At 45.9% G+C, this 24,892-nt stretch overlaps 1 protein-coding gene and 1 long non-coding RNA gene across 7 annotated transcripts in view; one reads left to right on the forward strand and one right to left on the reverse strand.

Annotated features, from left to right (window-relative positions):
- LOC115579487 (glycine receptor subunit beta-like) overlaps positions 1 to 24,892 on the reverse strand; it is a 263,157-nt gene that overhangs the window by 235,428 nt on the left and 2,837 nt on the right. The gene's annotated exons all lie outside the window — the stretch shown is intronic.
- On the forward strand, positions 11,758 to 12,162 carry LOC115579536 (uncharacterized). The gene is made up of 2 exons (XR_003983670.1): positions 11,758 to 11,945; positions 12,039 to 12,162. It is a non-coding gene; the product is annotated as an uncharacterized LOC115579536 (long non-coding RNA).

Genomic DNA, 24,892 nt, shown 5'->3' on the forward strand with positions numbered 1-24,892 from the left:
GTGGGGAGTGTGATTAGCTCATCACAGCTGATCACATTAGTTTGATCGCATTTAACATAGTGATCAAATCGGCCCTGGATGTCTTTTGATTAAGGGATAGGAGACAGACAGGAATCACCATTTAAGGTCTGGAGGTCAAAGGGCCCCTTCACTCCAAATGTGTATTTTCTTCCTCAACCTGTACCTGGCACTGATTTTTTTTTTGGTGGTTCCTGCTCCACTTTCCTCCTCCTCTTCTTCCTCCTCTTTCTCCTCCTACTCCTCCTCCTACTCTTCCTCCTTCTTCTCCTCCTCCTCCTCCTCCTCCTCCTCCTCCTCCTCCTCCTCCTCCTCCTGTCCCTCCTCCTCCTCCTCCTCCTGTCCCCCCTCCTCCTCCTCACTCCTATGACTGGCATTATCCTGTCCCTCTGCATCAACTCCATGACTGACACTGGCCTTCTCAGCTAATAATAACAATAACAGCAACAATGATAAACGGGTTAGGATGTAAAAGACAGGATGTATAGCCTATTAGTGAAATAATGTCTTTTTAACTTTGAACACAGACTCTCTCCTGAAATATGTTTTCTTTTGTAATAAGGAATTGTGTGTGTTTTTCTGGTCAGCTAATATAGATTTTATTTTGAATTGATAAAGCAGATTAATGATTTATGCACCTATGGTGTAACATTGCTGATAGGCTACCTTAAATGTCCTGTGTAGGCTTTACACAATGAGGATTTCTGGGGCCGATTACCAATTAAAGAGTTTAAATATACCCATAACTGATCACGATCCGATCAAAAAACTTTATTGTCTGTCACATAGTGACAGGGCTCAAAACATAAATGCCACAAAGACATAAAACACACATTTAAACCAATGAGAGGTGTTTGTTTTGCTTTGTTTGTTTGTTAAAAGTAAAACAAACGCGTCTTATTGGTTTAACCCTTACAAACTGTTCATATTTTACACCTTCACAGTATGGTAAGAATTCTCTTTTATAGGAAGTATTTATAGCAGATTTTAAACTACACTATTTAGAATGTCTAAATAACCTATGTCACATGAATAAATGTATAATTAACCCTTATTAAATGTTTCAGTGAGCAGGGAGAGTGTATTTCTTATGTTTTACAAGACTAGTTTTTGGAGAAAAACATCCAGTATTGCACAGTATCATGTCCTCTGTTACATAAGACATAAAAACATGAAGGCCATAATGACATGGTGGCTCTAAATATTGGTCTTCCCATCTCAGCATTCCAAAGACTAGATGCAGTCTCACCTCGGGACCTGTACACACCAGACAGTATTAGAAGCCCCATGTAGGCATGTAGGTCAGTCACATCCATGGTCTTCCATTCCTGACCAAACAGATTAACCCCCTCCAAGTTTGTCATCGCAATGACAATTTTTTCAATGGCTGGAGGGAGGAAAAGCTGAAAAGTTGACAAAATGTCAGATGCATGGGAGATGGCCAGTTTTGTGAGTCCTGGAGTCATCCGAATTACATTCTCTGCTGCCATCCTGCCTGCAACTTGTTGCGGAAGTGAGGACCAACAAAGAGCACCGTTTTTAGACATAAATGTCTGCCTTGCTGCCTGCTCCTCTTCATCAAAGTCTTCTTCTTCAGAGGGGCTGTTATCAGAGTTGTCCTCCATGTTTTCTTCGTGCTCTGACACGTCCTCCTCCAAATCACTATCCACCTCATCTTGGAAGAGTAAATCAAGGGCCTGTATGACATTGAGTCTTGCTGCCATGACGTTAGTCACTGAAATGGCAGCTCTGGTACCTTTATAATGTTTTAGCCCCCCACCCTACCCTTTGTGCATATGATCACTCCTATGCTGTTTTATCATTTCACTGTTTCGAGGTTCCCCCATGCCCCCTCTAAGACCAGCAGGTGTCTTTCGCAAATTTGGTAGGAACACAGGCAGTTCTCATTACAGTGTTGAGCTCCCCTTGAGCCACTGTCACCACTGTCCCACACAGAATGCACACAAAACATACCCTGTATAGTTTTACAGTTTCAAAATTCCCTAAAACCGCCATTTTCCTTGATTTGACCCACACTGGTAGATCTATAATCCATCTAAACAGATGCGGGTCAAATTTGACCCAAAACAGCCTCGGTGTACAAAAATTTGTAGCACCTGTACAAAAGTATGACATTTTTAAATATTTTCATTTTTGTGTATTTTGGGTCACTTTAGGAAAAGTCATCAAATTTCAAGCTAAAAGAATGATGTTTAGAGTATTTTTACTGCTGTCAAATGTCTAAACGGGTCAAATTTGACCCAAACAGTATGTAAGGGTTAAATGCGTTTCATGTCTTTGTGGCGTTTATGAGCCTTGTCACTATGTGACGGACAATAAAGTTTTTTGAATCTTGTATCATTAGCTAGCAACATCATCACTAGCAAACAAACATGTTGGTCCCGTGGAACTTCTTTGGAATAAATGAGACAGACAAAACACAAGCCATCTGCAATCTATGCAATGGGAGCATCTGCAAAAAGTTTCAACACGTCATTGATCGGATCATTACGCATTACGCCGATCTCACAGATTGCACAAAATGCAAAATATCGGCCGATCCGATATAGCCAACCAGATCGGTGGACTGCCTAGGTCTGTGTGCCCTAAACACAGAGCCGGCCCTGGTCATAGGCAGTATAGGAAAATGCTAGGGGCGCCGTCATCCACGTGGGGTGCCGAAAATGGGGGGAGAAAAAAATTTATAATAATAAAAAAAATCCAAAATATATGTTTTTTACCAGTGTCATTACTACTATTATTTTGAAATATAATATAAGCCCACAGCAACATTGAGTCATAAGAAAGACTATTAAATAACGGAGAGGCCTTTTTTCTGGATTCCTGGCTCGTTGCACTGTACCTGTGGGTCAAGAGGGTCGTGGCGGGTCGAGAGGTGAGCTGCCAGAATCTGACCGGACTGAGACCCCGAGACCAAGAGAGAGATTTAACAGATACTGTAGCAGAACCACAAGGTCCAAACCTTTTGGCGCCCAGAGAAAGAAACGAAGGAAAGAAGAGGAAGAAAAACATGAAGAAGATACAGGTACACTAATGTCAATGTGATGACACGAATGAAATTAATAGTTTAATGCATCGTTAACAAACATCATTGTTGGAGCAGAGTGTTACCCTGCTAGCTTACTTTGGACTATAGCAGCATTGTTGAATAATCAGTAAATAGCTGAGTCGACGTGTGTTAATGTTACCCCATTTAAATTCATCAGGGACATTTGGAAAGTTAACGTTAGGCCTGTTCAGTTGTTATTTTACAGTTGTCTTTCCTGCTTGTATGTCAGTTAAAATGCTACTTGTTTTCCATTCCCTTTGTAATAGTGTAGTTGTAAGCCTTTGGTTTATTATGTCACAGTTTATGTTTGTTAAAGTTAACATCAGTGAAAGCAATTACTGTTAATATTCCACACCTTAGCTTTCCCATATCATTCATAGGTGAAATATATACACTGCACTTGTACTCTGGTTAGACTGAATTGCATTGCAATGACAATAAAGTTGAATGAATCTCATCACATTTTCATTATATTAGTATTATGTGTAGCACACATCAAGCATCTGTTGTTTTTTTTTTGTTGTTTTTTTTATTAAAACCTAACATCCACTGGTCACATATACTTCTCTTCTCTTCTCAGTAGCACTTTTCAAATATTTCGCCACCACCCCAGAGCATCAGGTGCTCCTGTCCCTCTACCTCAGCACAGCAGAGTGACACAGCATCAGGACTAAAGGCTGCACCAATAGATGCTGACTGGCCATCTCTTCTAACTGACTACGTAAGATGAGCAGAGGTGTATAAAGTACTTGAAAACAATAACTAAGTAAAAGTAAAAGTACCATAACTGAAAATGACTTTGGTAAAAGTAAAAGTCACCCATAAGAAAATTACTTGAGTAAAAGTCTTAAAGTAGCTCACATTAAATGTACTTAAATATCAAAAGTATCCTGTGAAAAAATTTACTTTTGATACAAGTAAAGTACAGAGTATTTTTAGAATACCGTAAAATACCAAATACTAGCCAGGGCATTTATTTGTTTCAATCACTTAACAGACCAGGCGGCAATTTGGTCCAGGCGTTTAATTCCTTCCTCACAAAAATCTGGGATAAAAATGTCACAAACTTCTCCAGCTTCTCTGTGAATTCTCTGGCATCCTTCTGGGCAATAGTTGTCTTCTGCAAGTGAAGTTGTTGCAGCGGAGGAACAGAGGCGAGGCTTCCATGGTGGCACGGGGGGCACCCACACCCCCTGTAATCTGATTGGCCACCCTGTGTGCCCCCCCAATGGTCACTGACTCCAAGTACTAACGGCTGCGGCCGGCTGCAATACTAACGTCTGCGCCCATGACACGCACGTCACACGCCAAGCTCTGCCTAGAGTGCATTACGTCATCGTGGTTAGTTCAGGGACAGTTGGGATTTCGGAAACTCAGTAGAAACAGCGCCTGGATTGAGGATTTTTCCCTACTGCTGTACATTAACCAAACAACTATTTGACTGAAGATTGATCTAAAATTTTAATAAAACTTTAGTGAACATAAAAACCGTCTTTGCAATGTCTTTTGCAGCGACATATTGTGTTTTTGCTAATATAAATAGGTTTGTCATTGTTTATGTCATTGACAGAAACCTGAGAACAGCAAAATGCAGAAAAGTGAGTGATTATTTTATAGGCTACATAAATTATCATGTAGGCATCATCAATCAGCAGACTGTACAACAATCAAAGAAAGCATTATATAATTTTCCTATCTTCCAATGATGTAGGTCTGCATCAGTCTAAAAAAGATACCTTGGAAAACTTTTTTTAACCACTTCTCACCTATACAGCGTCATGTCCTGTATTGATGTGTCATAGCCTTTGTTACTGTATGTGCCTGTTTGTGTGGAGTGTATTTTGGGACTTGTCCAGGCAGTGGTTCTCAGTTGACTGGTTAAGTAAGTAAAAAAGTTCAACCCTTTTCATGGAATATCATAATGATAGATGATTGAAAAAAGCCAGTGATAGCAAATAATGCAAATCATTACCAAAAACATGTTTCTATTATTTTGCAACAATGAACAGACACTTCAGATCAAACTATGAAATCTGTTAGCAGTAGGTCAGACAAAAAAATAAAAAAGTACAATTATTATCTATCCTGCAGTGAAGAAAGGGGAGATGTCCACCACTGCCTTTTTTTCTTGATCCATAAAGATGTTATGAAGTGGATGATCCTGGTGGTTGTTCTGAATGGCCTCTCACATCTTCAGTGTACATCTCTCCACCATCAAGTAGTTTACCCAGCTGCCTTGCTTCCTTGTGTCTGATGCCACCTCGCCAGCAGAATGGAAAAAAAGACAATCTTGCCACCACAGACTGATAAATCATCTGCAGCATCTTACTACAGATAAAATGACTCAAGGACTCAAGAAAATTGTTTTCATTTATTAAATAGCAATGAAATGATTTCTCCTTATGATAGTTGTGTCACAGGTGAGGCAGTGGAAATGGTGAGCGTCTCTGCATTTGAAGTTGCATTTGCAGATACAGTATTCTACAAGACAACATATTTATTACATTAGAGTTATTGACAGCCTCACACAAGTACAGTATGTGATTCTGTAGACCACATAAAGAGTGACCATACCTCCATGGCGGACTGCCACATCTAAATGGTTTCTGAGATGGTAAACTATAGTGTGATGTTGTCTTGTCTGAAAGGGACAACAAGGACAGTCATAAGCCTCTGCTGAGGGAAAAACTGGCTCCTCGCTGACTGGGAAATAGGTGGGATGCTGAACAAAAACAGAAGAACAATTGACCATTAAATTCAAGATACACAAGGTCTATTAGCATTAATATTATTTTACATTCATGTTAATTCATTCAACATTTCAACGTTAGAAAACTTTCTATTATTTTTGCTATCTCATAAGACTTTGCCACGTTCGTCACTTTCGATATAACCTTACATACACACACACGCATGCACACACACAGCTAAATTATCACACATGCTGAATGCTGACCACTAAACTGCCAAAATACCCAAACGTTACAACAATTTAACTTTTTCTATCATTTTTGCTACCTCATAAGACTTTGTCACGTTCGATATAACGTTATACAGTGCACACACACACACACACACACACCCACACACAGAGCTAAATTAAAATAAAGAGCCTAAGCGGAAGCAGGAAGTAACGTCGCTATGAGACCTCACCTCGGAGAAAGTCTCCATGTAAGTGAACGGGAGTCAAAGTTTTATTTCGTTTTATTTTCGTCATTGCCGATTGAATTGTGCCATGAGAAAAAAATATGACCTCTACCTGTTTAAAACATCACTTTTCATGCCGAGAAATCAGCAGTTTGTCGTAAAGCGGCAACGGAAGAATGTATTTTGTGTGAAGACCGCTCTACGGACTACAAAAATCCGTGTACCCTTCGTTCTTTGGTTTTTCCGTTTCAAAACCAAATTAAAATATCAGAAAAACAACTTTGTTTTTCTGTTATTTTGTTTTAAAACCAGAACGGAAAAACGGAAAAAACAGAATAACACAAAATCACACATTTTGTAGCTGTTATTCTGTTTTAAAACAAAAACAGAATAACGTGAAAATTAAGTTTTTAGATTTTTACTGTTTTGTTATTGTGATATTTGGAAAATTCGGATTTAGGAGCGGCAGCGCAGTAATTATGTAATTCACACAGAAAGCTGCGCTGCCGCTCCTAAAGAGACGTGACGGTAGAAGTCATGATGGTGAGATCGGGGTGCTCATATGAAATATACCGTATTGTCCCGAATATAGGACGACCCTGATTATAAGACGACCCCTCTTTTCAAGACTTCAGAAAAAGACTCTGATAACCAAAATTCGTTTCTCAATAACAAACTCACATACCCTCCTGTCAGTCTCTTGGAAGCGGCCGCTTGGAGGACCACGATAAGCTTTTCTCTTACTGTTAGCGTTTTCAGACGATCTTTTTGGACCCGCCATCTTTGGACGTTACACTCCATAACTCCATATTTCTTAGCTGGCTGACAGTTGTTTGGCGCCTCCGCTTCATTGAACACTATTATCATAAAATCAGCATCATAGCTCCGCCTCAGATGTCTGTTAACTTGCCCCACACTTGATCCACTTTGCTCCGTAAAATCACCGCGTCTCTCCATTTTTCATCTCCTGTCACTTCTTCTCCGCTGTGATTGACAGATAACCCCAGCCACAGTGTCAGTGACCTCTCTACAATAAGCTGGCGCCCTCTGCTGTTGTGGTCGTGTAGCGACCCAGACAACTATCAGCATGTGTCAACGGTTAGACCCCGATTATAAGACGACCCCACTTTTTCCACATAATTTTCATCCAAAAAAACCTCGTCCTATATTCGAGTCAATACGGTACATGCTTATCATATTAAAATGCAGGCATATTTTTGTAGATGTGTCGCTAATGATTTATTTATTTTTTTGCAGCTGACGCCATGAAAATGACAATCGCAAAACCCGACCCGCGCTCTCTAGGCGTCCGACCCGATCCGCACCCTTGTCCGACACAGGACATTATTTTTCACCCGTTTCATCCAAATTGTGCGGGTAACCCGCCCCACCGGTTGAGAACCACTGCTCTGATGCTGACTATCACATAAAAAGGTGTTTTAGAGGCTCAGACAGACCTCTTGTGTTCATTGGCAGCTCATTATGAGAGAGATCACGTCCACCTTCGGTGCGTGACGCACATTTCCTAATATGGACTTCACTCCTGGAGAGGGTGACCCCTAATTTCCACTGGATCCGCTCCGTGTGTGTAGGTTACAACAGGTTGTGGAATTTGGTTAAAATTCCGCGTAGTCAAGCCAGCCGCTCCAACATTTTAAGTGCACCCTTATTACAGACTTTATGGCCATAAAGTAAGGAGTTGGAGCTGCTCCGTCGCTCCTTCTTTCTCTCCTGAGATGGGGGCGGACCGGACGAGCTAATGTTCCGGAGCAGAATGTCAATCAATATTTTATTAGTATATGCCTATAGGCTACATACACACATAGCCTACCCTGTTTATAGAAGTAATCACAGCCGTTTCCAGGTCGGCGTCTGAAACATAGGCTACTTCTACAGCGAAGGTTGTGCTCCATGAAAAATAAAAAATCGGAAAAAAGATTGTAAAAAAATAAATAAAAAAAAATCACAATTCCCTCCATGTCGAAATGCAAGTGGTTGGGACTATTATAACACACAAACAAATCATCCTTCTGGCGACTTTTTTTGTCAAAAGCGACTACCGACAAATCTAGCGACTTTTACTGGTGTTATTGGAGACTTTTTTGGTGTTTGGAGACTCTGACTTGGAAGCACGTATCACTCTGCAGGTAGCCTACTGTGCTCAACGAGCAGCGGGTGCTGCCGTGAGTCCCTCCCCCGTCCAAAAGCACTCACAGGCGGTCAGTCTCTCAGTAGCCTCGCGCAGCAGTCCAGCTTGCAGTCAGTGCACAGAGGAGATACACAGCACTCTGCCTCCAGGCTGTAAATGAATCGCGGATGCGCATGACCGCCGCCGCTCCGGTTTACAGAGCCGGGTGTAAATGTACCATTTATTACCAAATAATAGCCAGGTTTCAATTAACCGCAGGGTTCCTTTAAACGCTGGGTGCAGGTGTATATTTTGATAAATAACCGCAGGGGAAACACCCCGATCTCATCATCATGACGTCTACCGTCACGCCGCTTTAGGAGCGGCAGCGCAGCTTTCTGTGTGAATTACATGAATTACAATTACTGCGCTGCCGCTCCTAAATCCGAATTATCCAAATATCACAATAACAAAACAGTAAAAATCAAAAACTTAATTTTCACGTTATTCTGTTTTTGTTTGAAAACAGAATAACAGCTACAAAATGTGTGATTTTGTGTTATTCTGTTTTTCCGACAAAGTTGTTTTTCTGTTATTTTGATCTGGTTTTTAAACGGAAAAAACAAAGAACAAATCTAGTGTCCCACAAAAAATACGTCACCAACTGACACGGGAAAGAGCGGCATTTGGTGTGTGACGTCACCTACGCGACTTGTAGTCTTTCTGGTTACGGATTCTTCTGAATTCTATTTTACAATAGTTTTACAACAAACTGCTGATTTCTCGGCGTGAAACGTGATGTTTTAAACAGGTAGAGGTCATATTTTTTTCTCATGGCACAATTCAATCGGATCACGAAATAAAACTTTGACTCCCGTTCACTTACATGGAGACTTTTTCCGAGTTAAGGTCCCATAGTGACCATTATTGCATTTATTGTAGCAACGTAATCTCACTCACCGACATCACTTTCCAACAGAATTTCTCCTTTCTCCAGTTTCGCGGGGGTGGTTCCGTGAGGGCGGGGCTTGACCGTCCAGCCGGTCTAGCCCCACCTCCCGCCGCAGATGTTGGGATTGCAGCCGGCGAGTGGGTAACAGCTGCGGCTGGCTGCAATCCCAACGTCTACGTTGCTACAGTTATCTAACGTTGAAATGTTGAATGAATTAACATGAATGTAAATGATGACAGTGTTACCTGGAGGGGTGTGATTGGGAGGAACGGCCTCCCCGATCTGAACCCGAGTGGTGTTTTGTTACTGGACTTCTGTGCTAGTCACAGTTTGTCCATAACGAACACCATGTTCAAGCATAAGGGTGTCCATATGTGCATGTGGCACCAGGACACCCTAGGCCGGAGATCAATGATCGACTTTGTGGTCGTGTCATCTGACCTCCGGCCGTATATCTTGGACACTCGGGTGAAGAGAGGGGCTGAGCTGTCAACTGATCACCACCTGGTGGTGAGTTGGATCCGCTGGCGGGGGAGGAAGCTGGACAGACCTGGCAGGCCCAAACGTATCGTTAGGCAGCTGACGGGTACCGGCAGGCCAAGCGTGCGGCAGCACGGGAAGTCTCGGAAGCAAAAACCCGGGTCTGGGAAGAGTTCGGGGAGGCCATGGAGGAGGACTACCGGTCGGCCTCGAAGAAATTCTGGCAAACCATCCGGCGCCTCAGGAGGGGGAAGCAGTCCTCCACCAACACTGTTTACAGTGGAGGTGGGGAGCTGTTGACCTCGACTGGGGACATCGTCGGGCGGTGGAAAGAAATACTTCGGGGATTTCCTCAATCCCACTAACACGCCTTCCATAGAGGAAGCAGAGGCTGGGGACTCAGAGGTTGACCCATCCATCACCCAAGCCGAAGTCACTGAGGTAGTCCGTAAGCTCCTCAGTGGCAAAGCACCGGGGGTGGATGAGATCCGCCCTGAGTACCTCAAGTCTCTGGATGTTGTGGGGCTGTCTTGGCTGACACGTCTCTGCAGCATCGCGTGGCAGTCGGGGACAGTGCCTCTGGACTGGCAGACCGGGGTGGTGGTTTCCAACTATCGGGGGATCACACTCCTCACCCTCCCCGGGAAAGTCTATTCCAGGGTACTGGAGAGGAGAATTCGGCCGATAGTCGAACCTCGGATCCAGGAGGAACAATGCGGTTTTTGTCCTGGCCGTGGAACACTGGACCAGCTCTATGCCCTCCGCAGGGTGCTCGAGGGTTCATGGGAGTTTGCCCAACCAGTCCACATGTGTTTTGTGGACTTGGAGAAGGCATTCGACCGTGTCCCTCGTGGCATACTGTGGGGGGTGCTCCGGGAGTACGGGGTCGGGGGCCCTCTGTTGAGGGCCGTACGGTCCCTGTACTGCCGGAGCAGGAGCTTGGTTCGCATTGCCGGCAGTAAGTCAGACCTGTTCCCAGTGCATGTTGGACTCCGGCAGGGCTGCCCTTTGTCACCGGTTCTGTTCATTACTTTTATGGACAGAATTTCTAGGCGCAGCCACGGGCCGGAGGGGATCTGGTTCGGGAGCCAATGGATCTCATCTCTGCTTTTCGCGGATGATGTGGTCTTGTTGGCTCGTTCGAGCCGGGACCTCCAGCATGTCCTGGGGCGGTTTGCAGCCGAGTGTGAAGCGGCTGGGATGAGAATCAGCACCTCGAAATCCGAGGCCATGGTTCTCGACCGGAAAAAGGTGGCCTGCTCCCTCCAGGTGGGAGGAGAGTTCCTGCCTCAAGTGGAGGAGTTTAAGTATCTTGGGGTCTTGTTCACGAGTGAGGGAAGGATGGAGCGTGAGACTGACAGACGGATCGGTGCAGCGGCCGCAGTAATGCGGTCTTTGTATCGGTCCGTCGTGGTGAAGAGAGAGCTGAGCCGAAAGGCGAAGCTCTCGATTTACCAGTCAATCTACGTTCCGACCCTCACCTATGGCCATGAACTTTGGGTCATGACCGAAAGAATAAGATCCCGGATACAAGCGGCCGAAATGAGTTTCCTCCGCAGGGTGGCAGGGCGCTCCCTTAGAGATAGGGTGAAGAGCTCTGTCACCTGGGAGGAGCTCAGAGTAGAGCCGCTGCTCCTCCACATCGAGAGGAGCCAGCTGAGGTGGCTCGGGCATCTGTTTCGGATGCCCCCGGGACGCCTCCCTCGGGAGGTGTTCCTGGCATGTCCCTCCGGGAGGAGACCCCGAGGAAGACCCAGGACACGCTGGTGTGACTATGTCGCCCAGCTGGCCTGGGAACGCCTTGGGGTCCTCCCGGAAGAACTGGAGGCAGTATCCGAGGAGAGGGAAGTCTGGGTGTCCCTGCTCAGGCAGCTGCCCCCGCGACCCAGCCCCGGATAAGCGGATGAAAATGGATGGATGGATGAATGTAAAATAATATTAATGCTAATAGACCTCGTGTATCTTGAATTTAATGGTCAATTGTTCTTCTGTTTTTGTTCAGCATCCCACCTATTTCCCAGTCAGCGAGGAGCCAGTTTTTCCCTCAGCAGAGGCGTATGACTGTCCTTGTTGTCCCTTTCAGACAAGACAACATCACACTATAGTTTACCATCTCAGAAACCATTTAGATGCGGCAGTCCGCCATGGAGGTATGGTCACTCTTCATGTGGTCTACAGAATCACATACTGTACTTGTGTGAGGCTGTCAATAACTCTAATGTAATAAATATTTTGTCTTGCAGAATACTGTATCTGCAAATGCAACTTCAAATGCAGAGACGCTCACCATTTCCACTGCCTCACCTGTGACACAACTATCATAAGGAGAAATCATTTCATTGCTATTTAATAAATGAAAACAATTTTCTTGAGTCCTTGAGTCATTTTATCTGTAGTAAGATGCTGCAGATGATTTATCAGTCTGTGGTGGCAAGATTGTCTTTTTTTCCATTCTGCTGGCGAGGTGGCATCAGACACAAGGATGCAAGGCAGCTGGGTAAACTACTTGATGGTGGAGAGATGTACACTGAAGATGTGAGAGGCCATTCAGAACAACCACCAGGATCATCCACTTCATAACATCTTTATGGATCAAGAAAAAAAGGCAATGGTGGACATCTCCCCTTTCCTCACTGCAGGATAGATAATAATTGTACTTTTTTATTTTTTTGTCTGAGCTACTGCTAACAGATTTCATAGTTTGATCTGAAGTGTCTGTTCATTGTTGCGAAATAATAGAAACATTTTTTTTGGTAATGATTATTTATTATTTGCTATCACTGGCTTTTTTCAATCATCTATCATTATAGATAGTTACAGCATGGAGACATGCCATAAAAAATTGAGGAGCTCATAGGCTACATTAATAGCCCTGCTGGGAAGCCAACACGCACAAGAGCAGATGTTCTTGGTCAGCTCACTTTGTTGTACCAGCGCGAAATGGGAATTACTGCTGCAGGAGAATTCGCACCTGCTGCAGGAGAAATCCCTGTGGCAGGAGGAGAAATCCCTGCAGCAGGAGGATAAATCCCAGTTAAATCAGGAGAAATCCCAGTTAAATCAGGAGAAATCCCAGTTACAGCAGGAGAGATCCCAGTTACTGCAGGAGAAATCCCAGTGGCTGCAAGAAAAATCCCAGTGGCAGCAGGTGACCAGGGAGCTAACGAGTGTTCCTACACCAGTGCAAAGGGTGCAGGAACAATCAGCCAGTGAGGGCTCTGAGTATGACTCAGACCCGCCAGGGGCTGATGAGGTAACCCAGACCGCGCAGTCTCACAGACAGCCACCCTCAGACACAAGTCTAACAAGGGAAGAGGGGGGGGGCAAGCCACCCACAGAGCGGCTGTTGATCTTGATTCGCCGGATCACTATGGGCCGCCTGCCAGAAACCACATCCCCGATAGACGACCCCCGCCCTCGAGTAACATTCCTCACCCCAGACTAAGCCGTAGCCCCTCACACTTTGATGACCCACTGGGACCCCCAGGACAACCGTCTTACCAACAAAGTGGGCGACAACTCCAGGGACTTGGAAATCAGTTCAGGCCAGCACGTCGAGACTTTGCCGGCCCAAAGAACCGGAGTGATCAGAGGACCAAGAATGGTAAGTATCAGGCGAAACCCTCTTACCAAGCCCAAAAGGGTAATCGCAAGCCAGACATGGAAGACATGGTTCAGCAATGTGTTAAAAATGCAATGAAACAATATATTTCTTCCACAGAGTCCAAAAGGGAGCCAGATCACGAACCCCCCGTCACAATGACTAGGTGTAACTGCTTCCTCCCCTACCACCAAGGTTTACCTCGTGGACTGGAAGAGAGGAACAGGCAAAGCCACAAGTCTCCCCGAAAAGGCCACTCCAGTCCCCGCCGGGTCCCCTTTTCTCACGTTCTTGGGCGACCTTGTCCGCCAAGGCAACGCCAAACGGATCTACACATCGATTACGATAGGACAGTGTATCAGAACTCTCGCCTTGCTTGATTCTGGATCAGAAATCAGTTTGATGAACTCTGACATGTTCAAAAATGTTGCCAGCGCAATGCTATCTCTTGGGAAACCCCTTTCAGACCGAAGCGTGCAATCTGAACATCACGTCCTACACTCAGGACCAGTCACCCGACGGGCTTGCGTTGACATAAACTTTCAAGAGATGTCACTGATACACCCTATCTATATCTGTTCGCTAGATACCGAAAGGCTGCTCATTGGCCAAGACCTTCTTGATCGCTTGGCTCCGCTCATCGACTGTCACCAGGGACACATCTGGGCTCAGGTGGAAACACCTAAACCACTCAATCATGGAGTCAACAACTCGGACCCTGATAGCAGCATAGCTGCTATTGAACTTAGGGAAACCATGTTGACGCCCCGAGTAGAGTCCAGTCTTGACCCCGCTCCTCCAACACAGGGCAGATCCCATTCTGCCCCAAATTGGTGAACAGGGGTCGACCACCCTTAGGGAACACAGATCGTTCATCTGCGCACTGGAAAACTCAGGCTCTACTTTGTACACTCCCAAAGTCATTGGGGGAGCACATCTTGATGGCACCCCGGTCCCGGATGTACTTCTGACACTATGGTCCGAAAAGTCCGCTATTGACAAAGACCTTTTTGAGAACCTGCATCAGAAAAATCCCGCACTAACCTTTGTGCAAAAACGACATTGTCTCCTTTCAGCAGGGACCCCTCAGATCCCTCTTAAAGCAACCGGCGTATGTGCACTCCCCGTACTGGTCGGAACAAAACGACTGACACACTACATGAGCGTCGTCCTCCAACTTTGCTCCCCTTTCTTCATGGGAGCCGATCTTCTTGTTAGGCTTGGCGTGCAATTAGACACAGTCAACCAAGTCCTGTGGTGCCTGGCTAAGATAGAGGACCATTTCTTGACCGGTGAACCGGAACACCTGAAGTCAGGTCAAACCGTACCACATGCAGCTCAAGTCACTAGCGAAAGTGATGTGACAATTCCAGCATGAAGCGCAGGGTTTCCCATCCGGCTCGTCCTCATAAAAGGACAGAAACTTCCTGGAACGCAAGCTTTTTTCCAACCCCTACCTCACTTTGAGGAACTCAACCTGACTGTGTGCGGTACACACCTGCTAGAGTTGAACAACCGGTCAACTTATTTACTGGTACTGCTCATCGACAACTCGTTCTATGACTTCGAGTTAGCGGTGCCCATCATTGGTGAGTTACCCCCGTCATTGGTCCAAGCTGGTTCTCTACAAAATGTCCTTTTCACCTTCCTGACTAAAATGATCACCATTGCCCATCACGAAGCCCTGCAATACAAAGTGATTTGTGGTGCAAGTCTTGGCACTGAGGGTGACATGATGGTCTATTTGCTCGTGACCCAGTCAGAAGACACAAGACCAAAGAACTCAGAGGTCCAGCATCCACAAGAAGAGGCGTACCCTGGTTTTGAGGCAGAAATCGAGCAACAACTTGCGAAAGCTGACGCTTTGACAACCGAGGATCAGAGAGATGCCCTCCGGAAGCTGTTCCGAGAGTTCTAGGCCATCTTCTCGAGAGATTCAAATGACTGTGGAGTCACAGAGTCTCCCCCAAGCTGGGAGAATCCGGGCCATTCAAGACATCAAAGCCCCGACCAATGTGTCCGAGCTAAGGAGCTTCCTCGTGGTCTGCAACTATTCACGGCAATTCATTGAAGCTCATGCCGAGTTAGCTCGACCGCTCATGGAGTTCCTCTGTAAAGACAAGCTTTTCCAATGGGAGCAAGCTCAGGAAATTTCTTTCCAACAAATTTAAAGGAAACTTAGCTCAGCGCCTTGTCTGGCTTACCCAGACAAAGACCGAGAGTTTCTCCTTGAAGCAGGTTTCTCACCACTATGCCTCAGTGCAGCCCTAGCTCAGAAATACGACTCTGACAAAAGAGTGGTAGCCTACGCCAGTTGACCACTAACCAGCGTAGAGCTAACACTGCATGAAAAGTGGGATTTTCGTCATTATGCGGCACTGTAGATTGACGTGGAATTTCAGGTTTGCGGCTACACGCGGCAATTTGCAGGCAACACTGAAAACTGACGTAAATTGTCGGAAATTGACGTGGGCCTTGCTTGGCAGTTGTCCCCCCATGACCCCCCTCCCCCTGATTCTAGGGGAGGCTTTAACATGTAAATGAAAATGCTGTGAGCTATACAAATGCAAATCAGGGTAGCAGGGGGAGTTTTACCTCAGGTGACCTTTTTCTAAAAGGTGTTAACTTCATTTAAAGAAAATCTCTGTTATAAATAGATCAGGCTCAGTATAGCCTAATTATAGACCCTTATATTTGAGCTTGAATTGATTTATTTAATGAAAGTATGCTAGATTAATTACTGTGTATGTCATTAGCAATGGCCAATGTTATGTAAAAAAGATTATTTATTATTTTCTCTCTCTCTCTCTCCTGGGAACAAGTTAAAGATAAAACGCCAGTTGTTAAGAAGTTAAAATTTGCCTGAAATATTTTGAGATAACCAAGATATTAAAATGTAAAAAAAAAAAAAAGTATTTCTATCATTTCATGGGTTCTGAATGTTTTAAAAGCAGTTTAAAAGTGATTCTTATTGCGTGTGAGAGTTCATGACCTGTAAGAGTTTTTACACTTCCGGGTTGACCGGAGCGTGAGTGACGAGGAATAAGGAGCGGAGAGTTAATAGCGTCGAGCAGCTGACAGTGGACTGTGTGTGTCGTCAGTGTCGTGTTTTATCACTAACAGACTGTGAACTGTTGTCGGATGACGTGCTGTGAGTGTGTGAGTTGGACTCTCCATCGCAGTCGAAGTGTTTGTTTTTTAATGGACACGAAGCAAGTTCGGCTAAGCTAGCGAGGAGGAGCTAAGCTAGCTAGCAGGAGCTAGCTAGCAGGAGCTAGGCTAGCGGCCCGGTCATTGTCGAGAGGACGTCTGCGCGGACGGGAGAAGCTTTGCCGGGTCACCACGAAGAATGTCGCCGACGGACGGAGCTTCGCTGCCGCAGAAGGACACAGAGGTTTATCGCTGCGCGCATTTTGTTTTCACAGACTAACCTCGCCTCATAACAAGGCCGCGACCTCCTGTTAGCTCGGAGCCACGTCTGCAAGTCCAGATTTACATGATGCCGATAATGACGCCATTGTGTGTAAGTAACTGTTACTGTTTTCTCCCTCGTTTAATTTTACTGTGACTTACGTTTCTTTATTCATACCAGTCTTTTTAATTGTTTTCCAGCTGCCTGTAAGACATTACGAGACAGTACGCAGGACAACAAACAACCAGATCTTGCATCGCAGGCGGAGGCTGTGAGGAGTTCAGCTCGGAGTCGATCGAGGACAAAGAGAGTAAGATTTATCAGATTAGATCCGTTTTTGGTCAATGTGACTATTATTCTATTAAATAATAGATGTGTTGTATCCATACGCAGTGCATCGTGCAGTACTGATCGTCTTTATTGATTGTTTTTACAGCTGCTGGAAGCGAGACAGAGTGCTAGCTGAGGATGAGGTGGACCTTTGGAAGTGCGCCGCCATGGACCTGATGTCTGAGGAGGAAGACGGCACAAGATGGCGGGTGTCTGGATGAATTGTGCGACCTCCGTCCTTTCGCAGCTCAGAGCTCACCGAGCTCTGCGCCACACTGCAGTCACATGAGAGGCGATTCCGAAGTACAGGGCAGCACCACAGACATCTGCAGAAACAGACACTTCGCGGTGCTGTAGGATTTTGGGCTTCTTGTGAGCTTCCCGTTTGTTGTGTGGGAAAAAATGCTCTGTACATGCTGTGTGTTTGTGCTAATAAAACTCTTTCTTTGAATAAACTCCTTCCTGGCAAATGTTCCTTTCCTCAGTAAATTCATTCATGTCATTGATGATATCATAAATATAAATGAATGAATAAATCATATAAATATAAATATACAAATATAAATATATATATACATATACATATATATATATATATATATATATATATATATATATATATATATATATATATATATATATATATATATATATATATTCCCACCGGGGTTTACATTTATAATGACCCAGGGTGACCAATCTCGAGTGATTTTGCTTGTTTATGAGTAGTGGTTTCATCCAATACTGAGTGAGGATATTCAAGCCAGCCCACACATTCTCTGGCAAGGCGTGGTTTCGCTGCTATTCATATGCAAAGTAGAGGCGTTCGCACATCCGGGAGCTCCACTGACGTCATGGTTCGTTTCCGACAATTTTCGGCACAGACAAACGCCACGTTCACAGCCTGTAAATTGTCGTTAACTGCCGAAAATTAGGGAGATTTCCGGGCGTTTACGGGGCCGAAAATCCCACTTTTCATGCAGTGTAAAGCTCTCTGACTGTGCGAAAGCCCTCCTAGCTACCATCTGGGCAGTGGAACACTTTCGAAGCTATATTGGGGGCCAGAAAGTAGTGATCGAGACCTGCCATCAGCGAGTCACCTTCTTGAACAGTCAGCGTCTCAGGGAAGGATGTGTATCTAACAGCCGCATCGCCTCCTGGATGATGGCATTACAGGGGTATGATGAGGAGGTGAAACACGCACAGAACCAGAAAATGGCTCTGAGACAAGGTTTGGCCGGCTGCCAACACTGCGACTGCTCCAATCAGCAAAACCCCCTCCCTCTTACAGTGTCTTCACCAACACTGCCTTCCAATCATCATTATTATGATGAAAACATCTGCCAGGATCTGCCAAAGGTCTATGTAGATGGCTGTTCGTTCCACCAGAGAGCCAACTCAGAGCCGGTGTCGGGGTCGTCTGGGACCATAAAAATGGTGAACCAGATCATTATCACTTGGGTCCTAAATCGAGTCAATATGCAGAAATTGCAGCGATGCTGATTGTACTCCAACAAGCGGCCAAGCTTGATGTGGGGCAGTTAGTAATCTGCTCTGACTCAAATTACGCTCACCACAGTTTCATCTCCCACTTCCCCACGTGGAAAGTGAACGACATGAAGAATGCTCGAAATAAACCCATCAAACATGCCGAACTCTTTCAGGCATGTGATCTGCTGGTCACAGATAAGGGAATAATGGTGTACTGGAGAAAGGTCAAGGGACACTCTCAGATCCCTGGCCCTGAAAAGGACAGGAATGATGAGGCGGACCACTTGGCAAAGTTAGGTGTAGAGAAGGGTACACCATGGGAGTTTCAGACCGACTGGCTCCCTACTCCCCAGACAGGCGTGGTCAATGCCATCACTCGCAGACAAGCACGAGAGAAACTAGACAACTCTCAATCAAACTGATGGTCAGACACTACACCTGGGTCGAAAACCTGATGATACTGATCTGGTCACCATGCAGGAACAAGATTCTAATCTTCAAACTGTTCGACAATGGGTCATAACAACCCCTGTGGGCAGAGCTGAACCCCTCTCAGTCAGCTCCCGAGAACTGCAGGCTTTCCATCGCGATTTTCCAGACTTAAAGCTGGAGAAGGACTTGCTGGTATACAGCCAGGGTGGTCAAGGACCGACCCGTTGGGTTGTGCCATCCGACCATAGGGGGGTGATGCTCTCCCATGCTCCCGACACCCCTATTGGAGGACACCGAAGTTACAAAGCCACGCTTAAAACCCTCCAGCAAGTAGCCTATTGGCCATTCATGGCACGCGACACAAAACTGTATGTTCAGGGCTGCTTGATCTGCTGTCAATTCCAGCCCTCTCGACCACTTAACCGTGCCCCACTTCAGGAAAGGGGAATCACATTTCCTTGGTCTCACCACCGGGTTGACTGGATAGGACCTGTCCCCAAGTCTTCCCGAGGTAACAAGTACCTTCTTGCGGTCACCTGCTCCTTCACCAAATGGGTTGAGTGCCTCCCGGCGCCCAACGACACTGCCGTTACAACAGCAATGCTGCTGATGAACCATGTTTTCAGCCGCTGGGGCCTCCCACTCTCCGTTGTCTCAAACAGGGGTACTCACTTCACTTCGAGCGTAACGACCGCGTTTGTACGACATCTTGGGGGTGGAAGCCAAATTCCATATTGCGTATCACCCACAATCATCAGGTCAGGTTGAGTGCGCCAATCGTACCATTGTCAACATGCTGAAGAAGTATGTTGGGAGTAATGGCAAGGATTGGGACATGAAACTCCCTTTGGTGTTAATGGCAATCCGGTCAACCCCTCATCGCTCTACGGGAGTCACACCGTTCGAGATGATGACTGGCAGACAAATGACCCTGCCAATACATCTTGTGTACCATCCTGAGGATGTCAGCATCGCAACCGCCTACACTGCACATCAGTACGTGGCGGACTTGTGAGAACACCTTCAGGCTACCTTCGCCTGGGCCCAGGTAAAGCTGGAGGCCAGCGTAAAAGGGGCAAAAGCCTACTACGACAAAACTACATCCAACCGCGAGTACGAAATAGGTAACAAAGTTCTGTATTTCAGGTTCGCACAACCGACGGGGATTTGTAAAAAATTCCTTCCCCGCTGGTCGGGCCCCTTCGAGGTTGTCGGTAAGCTCTCACCAGTAGCCTACCGAATAAGAGTCACGAAGCCAAAACAACCCTCGACCTACAAATGGGTCCATGCCACCCAAATCAAACTTTTCAAACCATTTACTCCCCCGGATCAAATACCCCAATCCTGGCCGGGAGACATCATCTCCCAACCAAGGAAACTCAGAAGAGTGTTAGTGACCAGAGCAGAACAGGGACACGCATGCATCACACAGTTAGCATGCACTAACCCCAAAAAAACCCTCCCAAATGCTCATTAGTACAACCATTTGATCTGTTTTCAGGATGGAACTCGCTTGGATCCTTGGCATCATCTTTGGCCTACGGGTCATCCTAGCAACTGAGATGACTGAACCAGGCCCTCCAACGGGGATTATCCTACAGGAAACTCCCGGGCTGCTCATCACCCATTGTGACCTCTACACCCAGACATTCTATGTGCGTTTAGATCCTTGGGATGTGTATCGGAAGCACATCCGCCTACCTCCTAAACTGACAGAAGGGAGGTTAAGTGGGGCTCAAACCCACAACACCATTGAACAAGCCAAACAGAGAACTATCCATGTTCTTGAACAATTAGAAAAATTCTTAACAACTGAGAGAGACCTAACTGACAAAAAGAGATCCAAACGATTCCTGGGTGCCCTACTCGCGGCAGCAACTGGGATCGGGTCCTTATTCTCTATCGGCCTCTCAGCTGCTAACTCTGTCAGCCTGGGGGCACTACAAAGGCACATGGGTGAACTTGACGAAGAAATGCCAGAGATCCAACAGAGACTTTCCCTCCAACGTGAACAATTACAAGATCTGGGTGAAACCCTCAAGGGTACTATAGTCACAGTAAATCTACATTCTGCCTTAATCAATAACACGGTGCATGCCTTAGAAACATTGTCAGAAGTAGTGAAGGAGGACATCACTTACGTGCGGGTAGTGAGGGACCTAATGCAGGACCTCATAAGAGAAGTCAGCTCCTCAGTCAGCAGCCTCAGTGCTGGTAAGATACCAACCTACCTGGTACCCTTAGACCTAGTGGAGAATATTCTCAAAGACGCTACTACCTCAATTGTGCAACCTTTACAAGTACACCTGGCATACAATCTTGGCAGCGCTATTCCAATTTCTGTAAACCCTCGGAACTTGGAGATTGGTTTCATATTGAACCTACCTATAATAGGGTTGTCACAAGAACCTATACTTCGATACCAATTCGATGCTGACAGGAAAAAAACAATTCGATACTTGCTTTTTTCTGGTACCGTCAGAACCGAATATACAACTTTTCACTCGGCGAGCCGTGTCAATTCTTGGCGGAACTGACGGGGGCAGTATACGCGTGTGAGCAGCACAGAGCAGTCAGCGGCGCTGAAGAAGAAAACCTACTGTCTTAGAAAAAAATGGCTTCAGCAAGTGAGAGTGAAAGCACAACATGTCGGCTCGTCGACAAGACAGGTACTAAGAGTCGCGCGTGGAAATATTTTGCATTCAAAGCGGATAAATACGGAGCAATTCCAGACTCAAACAAGCCGACATGCAAACAGTGCCTCAGAAGTTTTCAAACAAAAGGAGGAAGCAGGTCAAACCTGGCCAAACACCTCAAATACAGGCACCCCGACTTGTTTAGAGAATTCAATTCGTGGTATCAAATTAGTATCGAGAATCGTGGAAATTCACAGGTATTGGTATCGACTACTGAAGTTCTGGTATCGTGACAACCCTAACCTATAATCGCTAAACAGAATGTGTACCAACTTAAATCTGTGTCAAACGTTGGATTTTGGAGAGGTAACACCCACATACACCTTAGAACCCCACCAACACTTGCATACCACAACGATAACCCCTCACTCTACCTCGTTCCTAACCTTAATATGTGTACCAGGACAAAAGACATTCACTGGGTCTGCCCAAGTAACCCCTTTACCCGAGATGTGACAAATTACCTCTGCAGTTTGAGGACCGACGCACCTGAACAAAAGTGCCAAGGTAGACTGTCCCTCAAGGATGAGGAAACAGAGACCCGAGTAGAAAGAGCGGGCAGTAAATGGCTCGTGAGCACACCTGCCACGGAAGCCATAGTGTCATATGACCGCCATGATACAGCCACTAAGCTAAACCTGCCTAACCAGACAATGTTCATAACAATTTCCCGAGGGGCCACTGTCCACATCCAAGACATAATCCTCCATCATCCCGATCCTGACCAACATGACGTAGAGATTGAGATCATGGACGCCTTTGGCGGCCAGAACCTCACCATTGAAGACGACATTCAGCAACAACTCTTAGCTGAATGCACTAAAACAGTAAAATTTAAGGTGAGGCCAAATGGATTTAAAACAACAATATCTGGACAGACAGGCAGGCCCTTGCACCTGGCGCACACCATTAGCGTAACCGCTATCACGCTGCTGCTCAGTGGATGGATCATCACGGCAATAATCGCACACATAATGTACCGATACATCCAAAAACTCCAGACCAAACTAGACTCTGCCCTCCTAGTACCCCCACGTTTCCAACAACAGATTGACACCATGCCTCTAGCCGCTCTCGGTCCTTCAGGAGGACTGAGGAAAGCGTACCAACTGTTTTCTAACAACCGCATTTCCTCTTGTTTCACCTATTTTTCCTTTCTTCTTTGTTCCTATTTGTGTTTTGGTGCTTTTAAGAGAAATGCTGATGTGTTGTTGTTTGTAAAAAAAAATGTTTAGATAAGCTAGGGACAATTAAGAACCTTCTGCCCAAACTGTGCCTCTCTGTCAATGCCCAGACATTAGCCTCTGAACTGTCTTGAACTGAACTGAACTGCTTTGCCTTGAACTGAACTGAATGGTAGAACCATAATCACTCTCTCGTCTCAAGGACATGTGGATTATATAACACCCATGTTTTCGGGGCTCAAGGACGATTAGGCCCTTGGGTTGCTCCGAAGGCCGTGGCCAGCACCCCGCCCTTCGAACCAAAGGGGGGACTGTTGGGCCTCATGCCTCCATAAGCACATGTCTCAACAAAGGGAAAGGCCTGTAGTTAAAGCCAGAAGCCTAAACTACTAATTCCCCTGCCACAAGGGACTAGAGAACAAAGAACAAAAGGGGCAAAAGGGCCTACAAGGTGTGAAAACCACGTCACCAGCTGACCTGCCCCCAAGACGTCTCCCGGTCCCTATTGGCTGTGAGCCAGGAAGCTCCACCAGGATCACAATGACGTCACTCCGACGATAAAGGTCACGGACCCCTCCAATTCGGCGTACTTTCCCGATAGCCCACGTTTTGAAGAGAGGTTGTTCCCACGCAGCCGCTGTCTTAAGGTTACAACTTGAGAAACGTTTTTCCCCCCTTTTTGTTTTTGAGCTAAAGTTCAGTTCCCTCCTCGGTGACGAGAAGAGACTGTGTTGGTTTCACTTTCGTTTTTGTTCGGACATTCAGTATCGTTTGGATCCAGGGACGCGGCACCCAGCCGTTTCCTCATTGCCTGCAGAAGGAAGAAAAGAATCTTCAGAAGGAACAAAACTGTCCCTTCTACGAGTCGACATATCGCTGTGATCCAGCCTGCCGTCAGCCGTCTAGGACGCTAATGCTGACCCCGCGCTCGCCCCCCGATCGAGTTGGAGCTCCGAGTTAGACGGGCACCCACGCTACCGCAACAAGCGGCATCCAAAGTAAGAGGCTTTTGTTTGGGCAGAAACAGATAGTATATAGCGTGTTTTTCTTTGTTGTGCTTGATTTTGTTGTGAAAGGACCGCCGAGTCAGATTTATGGTTACCCATACTGTGTGTGTTAACTGTGTTTGCTACGCTCGTTAGGAGCTCATTCAGGCTAACCCAGCCTGTATAGTCTTGCCACCCTGTATGACCACAATACGTTGTATTCCGGCTCGATCAGCAGACGATAAACGAACCTCGATTCGCTTGTCGGCCATTGTTCGAGGGAGAGACGACCGCTGTGTAACACATGGTCGTCGTGTTTGTTTCTTTGTTGTCTGCTAAGCCCCGTTTAGCTTCTCCCCTCTTTTACTAACACACACACACACACACACAGACACACACACACACACCAAGATATTTGGACTCTTTAGGGCGATCTGTTGTAAACTTACAGTTAACAACCCCGCTAAACATAAGGCGTGTGTTCAGCATTTCCCCTTTATTGACTTTAAAGACGGACTGTTCTCGGTAGCACTGCTACTGTGGGTATTATCCCTGTAAATTCACTCCTCGTGTGATCAAACCGCACACGAGATCAAAGACGGCGCAACCGCTGCTTGTTCAAACCTCGCGCGCACGTGTAAGTGGTCACCATCGGTCGATACCGTCACTGCCACCATTTTGAATTCCAGGTACATGAATCACTGAATCTGAATTCATTACCTCAGAATACGCGTCCTCACGTGACACAAAGTCACGCCCGGACTTCCCTGTAGTCTCTCCAACAAGACTTCCTAAGGCACGCCCACTAATTTGTAGTCCAACGAACGTGACTTCCCAAACCACGTTTGGCCATCTTTGTAGTCGTTGTTGGGGACTTTCTCACACACGCACACACACACACACACACACACACACACACACACATGCCTCCACCCAATTACATGCTTTTTTTTATTTTGCACAAT

Source organism: Sparus aurata, chromosome 1 (assembly GCF_900880675.1).
Source record: "Sparus aurata chromosome 1, fSpaAur1.1, whole genome shotgun sequence".
Taxonomy (NCBI): domain Eukaryota; kingdom Metazoa; phylum Chordata; class Actinopteri; order Spariformes; family Sparidae; genus Sparus; species Sparus aurata.